General features: G+C 34.2%; 1 long non-coding RNA gene across 1 annotated transcript; it reads left to right on the top strand.

Moving 5' to 3' along the window:
- Positions 1–2358: 2358 nt before the first annotated feature.
- Positions 2359–4394, top strand: LOC141564675 (uncharacterized). The gene is made up of 3 exons (XR_012488680.1): positions 2359–2655; positions 2944–3024; positions 4271–4394. It is a non-coding gene; the product is annotated as an uncharacterized LOC141564675 (long non-coding RNA).
- Positions 4395–10153: the final 5759 nt, after the last annotated feature.

The following is a 10153-nucleotide window of genomic DNA, read 5'->3' as shown; positions in this document are numbered from 1 at the left end:
TGACAAAGTCCATTGTTTGGGAAGTGACAAAACAAATTGTGATACATAAATAGAATGTCACTATGTTGTAAGAAGCAATGAATATAATGAATACAAAGAAACATGGAAAAGCATATATGAACTAAAATAAAATGGAAAAAAAAGAAGGATCAAGAAAACAATACACTTAATGATTACAAGAATATAAATGGAAAGAACTACACAAAATCATGAATGTTGCAAAATTACAAAGAACAAGATTGGCTAAAAAAAAGAGAGAGATGAAAAGATATCTTCCCTCTCTCCTTTTTAGAAGTGAGGGATTAGGATGCATGTATGAAATTAGTATGTATTTTCAGATTTTTAGCAATGTAGTGATTGATTTTATTGATATTTTCCTCTTCTTTACTTAAAAACAATTCTTTATTATATAATGAAAGCCTCTGGGAGAGGAAGAAGAAGGGCTATAGGGAGAAATTTGGGTAAGATAGAAAATGTGAATAAAATTTATTTTAAAATTGGCAAAGACAATAGATGAAAATCATCAATGTTGGGGGAATTATGAGATGATTAGGCACATCTATTAATTGGTGGTGAAGTTGTTAGTTGGTGTTAACATTTATTAATTGGTGGTGAAATTGTTAGTTGGTGTTAACATTGGGAAAATCAATTTCAAATTAGGCAAAAATATTAAATTGTTCCTACTTCATGATCTAAAGATTTCACAATGAAATGGATATATATATATATATATATATATATATATATGAAAAATATATATAGGTAAATAGATATAGTGTGTGTATCACATACAGATGTACATATATATTACTATAGAATTGCTGTGAATATTCTAGTATTTGTCATTGATCTGTCATCTTTCATCTAGTATATGTCATTTTCCTATCATTGATCTCTTATCCTGAATGAGAAAGTCAATGAAAAAAAGAAAGATCCTCTTAAATACCAGGATATTCACATGCCTTTTGTAGTAGAAAATATGGAAATGAATAATTTTTATGCTTTAAGGAATGGCAAAAATACATAATTCAGAAAAGCATGAACTGATGCAAAATGAAGAAAGTTGAACTAAAAACAGCATTGATACAGTAGTAAAAATGATAATAATGTTTAAAAATGCAGATCCATGTGGATTCCAAATGATAGGCTCCTCTTCTTAGACATGTGCCTGACAATGGCTATACCACATTTGTGGATGTGTGTGCATATGTACATATATCTAATTATTAATTATTAGAGATAATGGAAATTATAAATAGTTTCTTATTAGTTATTAGAAATACATTTTAATTATTAATCATATTTCCCTTTCTTGCATCTTTATCTCTCTGAAGGGATGGGGAAAAAGAAAACTAGATCCGTGTAATGAATATATATAGTCAAACAAAACAAATCAGTATTATATTTCATTCTGTATCTTGAGTCTATTATCTCTCTTGGAGGTAATAGGTAGAATGCTTTGTCATGCGTTCTCTGTATATGCATACAAAATGTCATATACTCTTTATCGTTGTCTCTATATTGAGTTGTTTGGCTCAATTCTTGGTGTTTGTGTGTATTATAATGTGGGCATCATGGGGAATTATTGCGGGTTATTATGTATAATTTAAGACACATTAATAAAAACAAAAAGGGAAAGAAAAGGTTTGGGGTCAGTATATTCTTGGTGCAGGCTTCCTGGGGAGGAGACAAGGAAGACAAAGCAGAAGGTTGAATGAAGGGAGACCAAAGGAAAGAGTATCAATGGAAAGGAGCCATTTGGATCAAGCTTTTGAGTTATCCTTTCTAAAGAATAGGTCTAAACTTGTCACCTCCCTATTCAGTAAAGTCCAACGACTTCCTTTCACTTTGACAATCAAATATAACAGCATCCATTTGACAAAGTCCTTTATAATCTACACCCTCCCCCAAAAAAATTTCCAGTCTTCTTGCACCTTACATCCTACCACACGTTCTGGAATCCAATGACACTGATCTTCTTGTTCCATAAGCAAGGCACTCCATCTCTTGGCTCCACGCATTTTAACTGACTATCCTCCATGTCTGGAATGTGCTCTCTTGATCTCCTCTTGGCTTTAAGTCTCAGCTGAAATCCTACATTCTACATGAAGCATTTCCCAATCCCTCTTAATTCTTATTTGATAATTATTTTCTATTTAATCTGTATATAGTTTGTGTATACCTATTTGTTTGCATAGTTTCCTCCTCTTTGATTATAAATTCTCTGAGAATAAGGGCTGTATTTTGTCTTTCTTTCTATTCCCAGTGCTCAGCACAGTTCCTGGTGTATATTAAGTATTTAATAAATGCTTATTTGTTTGCATAATTTCCCCCTCTTTGATTGTAAGTTCCTTGAGAATAAGGACTACATTTTGCTTTTCTTTCTATTCCCAGTGCTTAGCACAGTTCTCGGTATATATTAAGTGCTTAATAAATGCTTATTGATTGATTGACTCATGATTCAAGTTAAAACAATTGTGTAGGTCAAATGTGGCCAATTTTGTAGAAACTTGATTACATTCTTCTCTTCTGAAGGTCTATCCAGGATAATACTATAGCATTATGAAGGACTATGTGTGTCCCTGAAGGAGACGGGACTCAGAAGAGGACCAGGAGTCATCTCTTGAGCAATTCTCATTAGTTTTCCCTTTCTGGGTAAGTCTGAAACAGAGAGATATTGTCAGAAAGATTTTACTTTGCATGGTATGCTGGAGGAAGCTCCAGATGTTTTTTGAGAGCTTTTTGTTAAGTTTTCAATATGGGCATTAACACTTCAGAAATTGGCAATTGATATAAATTAGGGTTTGATTTAAGATTTTGTTGATTTCTAGTCTTTAGGAGATGTTAATGGTGCATATTAAGCTTAGAAATCTATTGCATGCATTTTTTCCAATCAGAGAGTCTTGTTATTAAATATTTATAACTATATCCCTGATTATACAGGTCCTTGGAAGAAGGTTGAGATCTACAAGAGAGTGAAGGAGACAGGATTTCACTATTGATGGCCTGGGATTAGAGTTCTTTGTAGGTCCAGATTTTCTGTATATTCAAATAAAGCCTGTCTTGTATTATTTAGCTGATGAACAATAGGTAATATATTGTTGTAATATTCTTATACTCAAAGCTGAGCAAGAGAGAACAGTTAAAATGTCAGAGTAGCAAAAAGGAGTATAGACGAGCCATTCCCAACAGCTGTGCCACAAAGAACTAAAAAATGAGCCAAACCAAATAGTGATTGGGAATCCAAGAGAAAAATCAATTTCATTGTTTATGACAGGTTGACATAAAAAGACAGGAAAGGATTAAAAATCTAGTGTAGCTGGGAACAAACTACATGGAGTCTTTCATCATGTTATCTGAAACATGGCACCATGGCAAGAAGCATTCCCAAAACCAGCAGGGGCCTGACCTTGTACAGGGAACAGAACAAATGTCAATTGGCTCATAGGTGATTCATTCCCCTGTTGTCACAGATTCAGTGTTGACAAAGAAGGGAACCTGCACCTAAGGGTGATTTTCGTAACAAAAAGTGATTATGAAACACAGGTTATATACTGAGTGAGAAGCAAATAGAGAAACAAACAGTAGTTTTGTGTCTCTAATCCAGCTGCCAGACCAGTCTGAACACTACAAGAAGCAAGGGAAGGGAATAAGCATTTATATAGTATCCTTTTTTTCCTGTTTTCCCCCACTATTTGAGGATCATGACTTTTTGATACTCTAGATGAATTTTATTATTCAATCTGGCTTTATAAAGTAATTCTTCAGTAATTTAGTTGCTATGGTATAGTACCAAATAATTAAATTAAGCTGAGTGATATTTTTAGTAATTTATTGTTCAAATTTAATGAAAAACAATTTTTTTAATTTTGAGTTCCAAATTCTCCCTCTCCCTTCCTCTCCTCCCCCTAATTGAAAAGAAAAGCAATTTGATATGTTATACATGTACATTCATGCAAAACATTTTTCCATATTAGTCATGCTGTGAAAGAAAAGTCAGCAAAAAACAAGAAAAGTTAAATTTGCACTCTGCATTCATTCTCCATCAGTTCTTTCTCTGGGTACAAATAGCATTTTTTAAGCACAAGTCCTTTGGAATTGTCTTAGATCATAGTATTGCTAAGATAGTAAAGTTGTTTACAGTTAATCATCAAACAATTTTGTTGTTGCTGTGTAACTGTTCTTCTGGTTCTGTTCACTTCACTTTTCATCAGTTCACATAAGACATCCCAGGTTTTTCTGAAAGTATCTTGTTCATCATTTCTTATAGGATAATAGTATTCCATCAAAATCATATACCACAATTTGTCCAGCTGCTCCTCAACTGATAGTTACCTCAATTTGCAATATTTTGCCACCACAAAAAGAACTGCTATAAATATTTTTGTACAGGTAAATCCTTTTCCTTTGTTTTAAATCTTTTAGCAAAATGTTTCCTTCCTTATGTTTTTTAATTTGATCTACTTTTGCTTTTGCTTTGATTGGTATCCCTCCTTTTTATAAATTTCAGCTAAAACATAATAGATTCTGCTCCAGCCCCTTATCATTACTCTCTGTGTGTCTCTCTGCTTCAAATGTTTCTTGTAAATAACATATTATAGGATTCTGGTGTTTAATTCACTCTATCCACTTTCATTTTATGAGTGAATTCATTCCGTTCACATCCACAATTAAGATTACTGTGTATTTTCCTCCATCCTGCTTTCTTCCCATTTATCATTTTCTTTATCTCCTTTCATATCCCCTGACAAAAGTGTTTTGCTTTTTCTCACCATCTCCCCTAATCTGCCCTTCCTTCTATCAGTCCACTCCCTTTTCTCTTATCTCTCTCCCCTCCTACTTCCCTATAGGTAAAACAGATTTCTATACCCAAATGAATGTGTGTTATTTATTCTTTGAGCCAATTGTGACGATGTTTCAATTGTTGCCCACCAACTGCTCTCTATTACCTGTCATTATAAAAGCTCTTTTGCATTTATGTGAGATAATTTACCCCATTCTACCTCTTTTTTTTCCCCTTCTCCCAGTGAATCCCATTTTTATCACCTTTTTTTGGGGAGGGATATCACCCCATCCATCATGGACAACTTATACTTATGACCTCTATGTGTAGTTTTAATTGCCCTAATAATGATAAAGCTCTTAGGAATTACACATATCATCTTCATGCATAGGAATGTAAACAGTTTAATCTTACTGAATCCCTTATAATTTTTTCCCCTGATTATCTTTTTGTGCTTCTTTGGTATTTGAAAATCAAAATTTCTATTTAGGTCTGGTCTTTTCATCAGAAATGTTTTTAAGTCTTCTATTTTATTAAATATCCATTTTTTTCCTTGAAGGATTATATTGTTTTGTAGGGTAGATTCTTGTTTGTAATCTTAGCTCCTTTATCCTCCAGATTATCATATTCTAAGCTCTCTTATACTTAATTGTAGAAATTCTTGTATTATTCTGACTGGTTCCTTATTTGAATTTTCTTTCTGGCTACTTGCAATTTTTTCTCCATGACTTGGGAGCTCTGGAATTTGGCTATCATATTCCTAGGAGTTTTCTCTTTCAGGAAATTCTCTAAGGAAGTGATTGTTTGATTCTTTCAATTTCTATTTTACCCTCTGGTTCTAAGGTATTAAGGCAAACTGCCTTGATAATTTATTGAAATATTTTGTTTAGACTCTTTAACATGGTTGTCAGATAGTCCAATAAACCTTAAACTATCATTTCTCCAGTCATTTATTTTTGCAGTGACATAATTAATGTTTCCATTTTACATTCTTTTGTTTTTGTTTTATTTCTTTAGGTTTCATAAAATGTTTTGCTTTTTATCATCATCTCCCCTAATCTGCCCTTTCTTCTATCAGTCCACTCCCTTTTCTCTTATCTCTCTCCCCTCCTACTTCCCTATAGGTAAGACAGATTTCTATACCCAAATGAATGTGTATGTTATTTATTCTTTGAGCCAATTGTGATGACAAGTTTCAATTATTGCCTCCCAACTGCTCTCTATTACTATTTGCCCAATTCTAATTTTTAAGGAATCCTTTTCTTCCTCCTTTTCTATATGGCTAATTATACTTTTTGAGGAGTCCTTTTCTTCAGTGAATTTTTTGGAGTATCTTCTTTCCATTCGGCCAATTCTGCTTTTTAAGTAATTCTTCTAAATGGATTTTTGTGCTTCTCTTACAATTTGTATGTTCTAAAATTGTCATTTTATTCAGTAATTTTTTTGTACTTTTACCAAGCTGTTTACTTTTTTCATGATTCTCTTGTCTCACTCTCACTTCTTTTTCCAATTTTTTTCCTTTGCCACTCTTATTTAATTTTAAAAATCCTTTTTGATCTTTTCTGGGAATTCTTTTATTCAGGCTTGAAACCAATTCAATTTTTTGAAGTTTTGTGTGTAGATATTTTGACATTGTTGTCTTCTGAGATTGTTTTAAATGACCAGTTTTTTTATTGTTTGCTCTTTTTCCAGACTATTTCTTGACTTATTAAAGTTGGGCTCTGCTCCTAAAGTTGAGGGGGCACTGTTCTAAGCTTCAGGTTTTTCATGTTGCTATTTTCAGAGTGAGTTCATTGAGCCTGTAAATGTTCAGTTCTTCGACAGTGCTCTGATCTAAGGAGGTGCTCTCCTGGACTGTGCTCCGATTTTTGGGTGACCACCAAAACTCTTTTCTACCCTGGAACTATTGCCATGATCCCTGCTTCTACTGGGACTGTGATCTATAACAGTGTGTGGGTAATATAACAGAATCCAGTATTCAGTGCCAGCAAAGGCACTATAATCTCCTTTGATTAGGTGTCTTGACACCCCTTTTATCTGTGGGCTGAGAGCTCCTGAAGCTGCCTGGTTGGATTCATTTGCCCCTGCAGCCTATTACTAATTTGCCAGATGTGGCCTACTCTGGCAGGGCCTGTGATACCTTTGCTGCCAAACTTCTAAGTTGTCTTGGACTGGAAAATTTATTTTACTCTATAGGTCCTTTCATTGGTTTTGCTGCTCTAGAATTTGTTTTGAGGTATTATTTTAATATTGTTTAGAGTAGAATTTGGGACAACACAGGAGAGTCCTTACCTTTACTTTGCCATTTTCTGGGGGTTTTTATACATATTATATTGACACTTACCAACAACAAACAATAGATTTTTTTCCACTTAAAATCTGTTTTGATTTTTGTAAAAAATATTTTGTAGATGTATTCTTATATTTCCTCTAAATCTTGTTAGATGAATTATTAACTGTTTTATATATTCTCTAGTTTTTTTTCTGAATGGAATCTGTTTCTCCCTTCTGGGTTTGGTTATTTATATATTGATATATTGATATCTGATTATTTGAGTGGCTTATTTTACATGCTACTATTTTTCAGAAGGGGCAAATAGATGGCACAGTGTTGGGCCGAGAGTCAAAAAGACTAGTCTTCTTCAATTCAAATCTGTCCTCAACCCTTACTAAGAGTGTGTAACTGGACAATTCACTTAATCCTGTTGCCTCAGTTTCCACATCTGTAAAATGAACTGGAAAAAGAAATGGCAAACCATGCCAGTATCTTTGCTGAGAAAACCCCAAATAGCATCATGAAGCATCAACCATGACTTAAAGGACTGAACAACAGCAACAATCAAGAAGTGGAGGAAAAGGAGAAGGAAGAAGAGAAATAAGAGGAGGAGGAGAGGAGCAAGAAGCATACAGATTTGGTCCCTACTCAAATAGTACAGGCTCAGATAATATGATAAAGATCATTAATACAAAATACTCTCCAAAAAGCTTGTTCACCCCTTCCCATAAATATATACAGCATTCATGACAGGAGTAAGCTTAAACTTATACTAGTGAAACACACATGTAAGAATATGTGTGGCAAAGTTTTAAGTTACAACACCTTGCATGTGAATTGGATTTAAATTTAAAAATTAAGTTTAAAATATTTTAAAATTAAATTATAAAAAATTTAAAAAGAGCTTCAAAAAGCCATAAGCTTTACTGCCTCTTATATTTTAAGTGTAGCACAAATAGAGTTCTGAAACTCATTTTCCTAACCTCTACTGGCAGGTCAAATTCTTAGAGCTGGGCTGCTATATTTAACATTTAATTTCTGACAGATGTGTTTCAAAACCACATGTTTTGCCATATTTTGTCATAAACAATGACCAATTGCCATCAGTGAACTTTGGCAAAAGCATATTAACTGAGAAGTTATGTCAAGACTTAAGGTATAAAAACCTTTGAAAGTGTCAGTACATCATCCTCTACAACTAACATCCAAGGCAGAAATACAATCTTGTAGACACTTGTTTTCTAGGTGCAGAATAGCCATAAGCAGCTTACTCTCTTGCTTCCATGCCCCAGTGTCTCTGACTGACTGATTTCCTCCCTGAGCTAAACCAAGCAAGGCATTCTTTAAGCCCTGAAAGCTCCCAATATATTCTCTTATGAACTTTAGGTATTGCTGATTCTTGCAAAATTCCAAGGCTCACAAAGGATATACAATCTAGTCCATTACGTCTCTGACTTTCCTTCCCATAATATCAGCAAACAATAAACACAAAGCGAAGAAGAAGAACCAAGTGTTCATGGCTACATATGACCTTCTCTACTGCAAGTAGGCCCTGGAAGTTCTTCCTTTTCACTTGAAGGATGTCAAGGAAATAAGTGGCACCTTTACATGTATTCTAATTTCCAATCCCACTGTCAAATAAATGCCTTTATATCACTAAGCAGAAAAACAATAGGCAACAGTCAAAATATATTCCTCTGTTCTGAATGAAGGTATAAGCCTCCATTACATAGTCACACCTTTCCAGAAGCAGCTTCATCAATTTCTGTGCATACACCAATGTATGGGCCCTTATGACCATTCCCACATTATTATTCTTATTAATTGCCCTTGGAATGTTGGATAGATTTCACAATATCCAATTTCCCTTGGGAGTTCAATGATGGAAGATTCAAATTATTTTTTGGAGATTTGTTTCCTTAAATTCTCATGTTAATGTACATTTTATATTTTTATAGATATTCTGTCATATAATTGTTGTCATATAATTGCAAAAAAAAGAGGAGGATTCTGGGAAGATGGCAGAACAGATCAGTAAATTTCAAACTCTCCCGATTTCCCCACAAACAGAACTTGTGTCTCAGGGAGAACAAAGCCTGGTGAAAAATCAAGACTTAGGGCAGAACAGGGGTCCTCCTGGTACAACCCATGAAAATCAGAAGACCTTAGGCAGAGATTAACCAGGTAAAGTGAAAATTTTGGGCAAGTGGGGAGCCCTGAGGCTAGCTGGGTTTGGCTGGAGCCTCAACAGGAACCACAGAGACTTTCACCTCATAGACAGTCAAAGGTCTGAGTTTGGGAATACAGAGGGAACCTTGCCTGACTGAGGATGCTAGGCCCATCTGTGCTGCAAAGATGCAGCCCTGGACAGGAAGGAACAACACACTGGTGCAGAAGCAGTGGGCCAGGGACAAGATCCTGCTGCTGGCTGCCAGCACTTGAAGAAGGGTGGAGCTCTTGGTTTGGAGTTCCAGGTCAGAAAGGAGAGCTGAAATAAACTAGAGGCACCTTGTTCCCACCTCAAAATTAGAGGTGCTTACACGAATAATTCCCATTTAAAAAAATGAATCAGCAAAGAAGAACCCAACCATAGAAATCTACTATGGAAATAAGGAAGACTGGGGTTCATCTTCCGAAGAGGACACTGAAATTAAAAAAAAAAAAAAGTTTCTTCTATCCCATTTAAATGGCTCCTTGCCCAAAAAGAATTTATAAAAGAATTTAAAAATAAATGAGACACTGAAGAAAAATTAAGACTAAAGCTAAAAACCATCCAAGAAAAAAAATATGGAAAAAAGTTAACCAACTAGAAAAGGAGATATAATTTCAAAGATGAAAATAACTCTTTGAAAATTAGAATTAGACGAGGGAAAGCCAATGAAGCTATAAGAGATTGGAAATAACAAAACAAACAATAACAAAAAAAAAACCAAACACAAAATAACAAAACAACAGAATATAAAGAATGAAAAAAAAAAATAGAAAAGCATGTGAAACATAAAAAACAACAGATCCGAGACCAGATCAAAAAGAGAAAATATAAAAATTGGCCAAGACCAAAAAAAGAACTTTGACACAATAATGCAAGAAACATT

This window comes from Sminthopsis crassicaudata, chromosome 3 (genome assembly GCF_048593235.1).
Source record: "Sminthopsis crassicaudata isolate SCR6 chromosome 3, ASM4859323v1, whole genome shotgun sequence".
NCBI lineage: Eukaryota > Metazoa > Chordata > Mammalia > Dasyuromorphia > Dasyuridae > Sminthopsis > Sminthopsis crassicaudata.
Note: the sequence above shows the minus strand (reverse complement) of the source record. Positions and strands in the feature narration are given on the sequence as shown.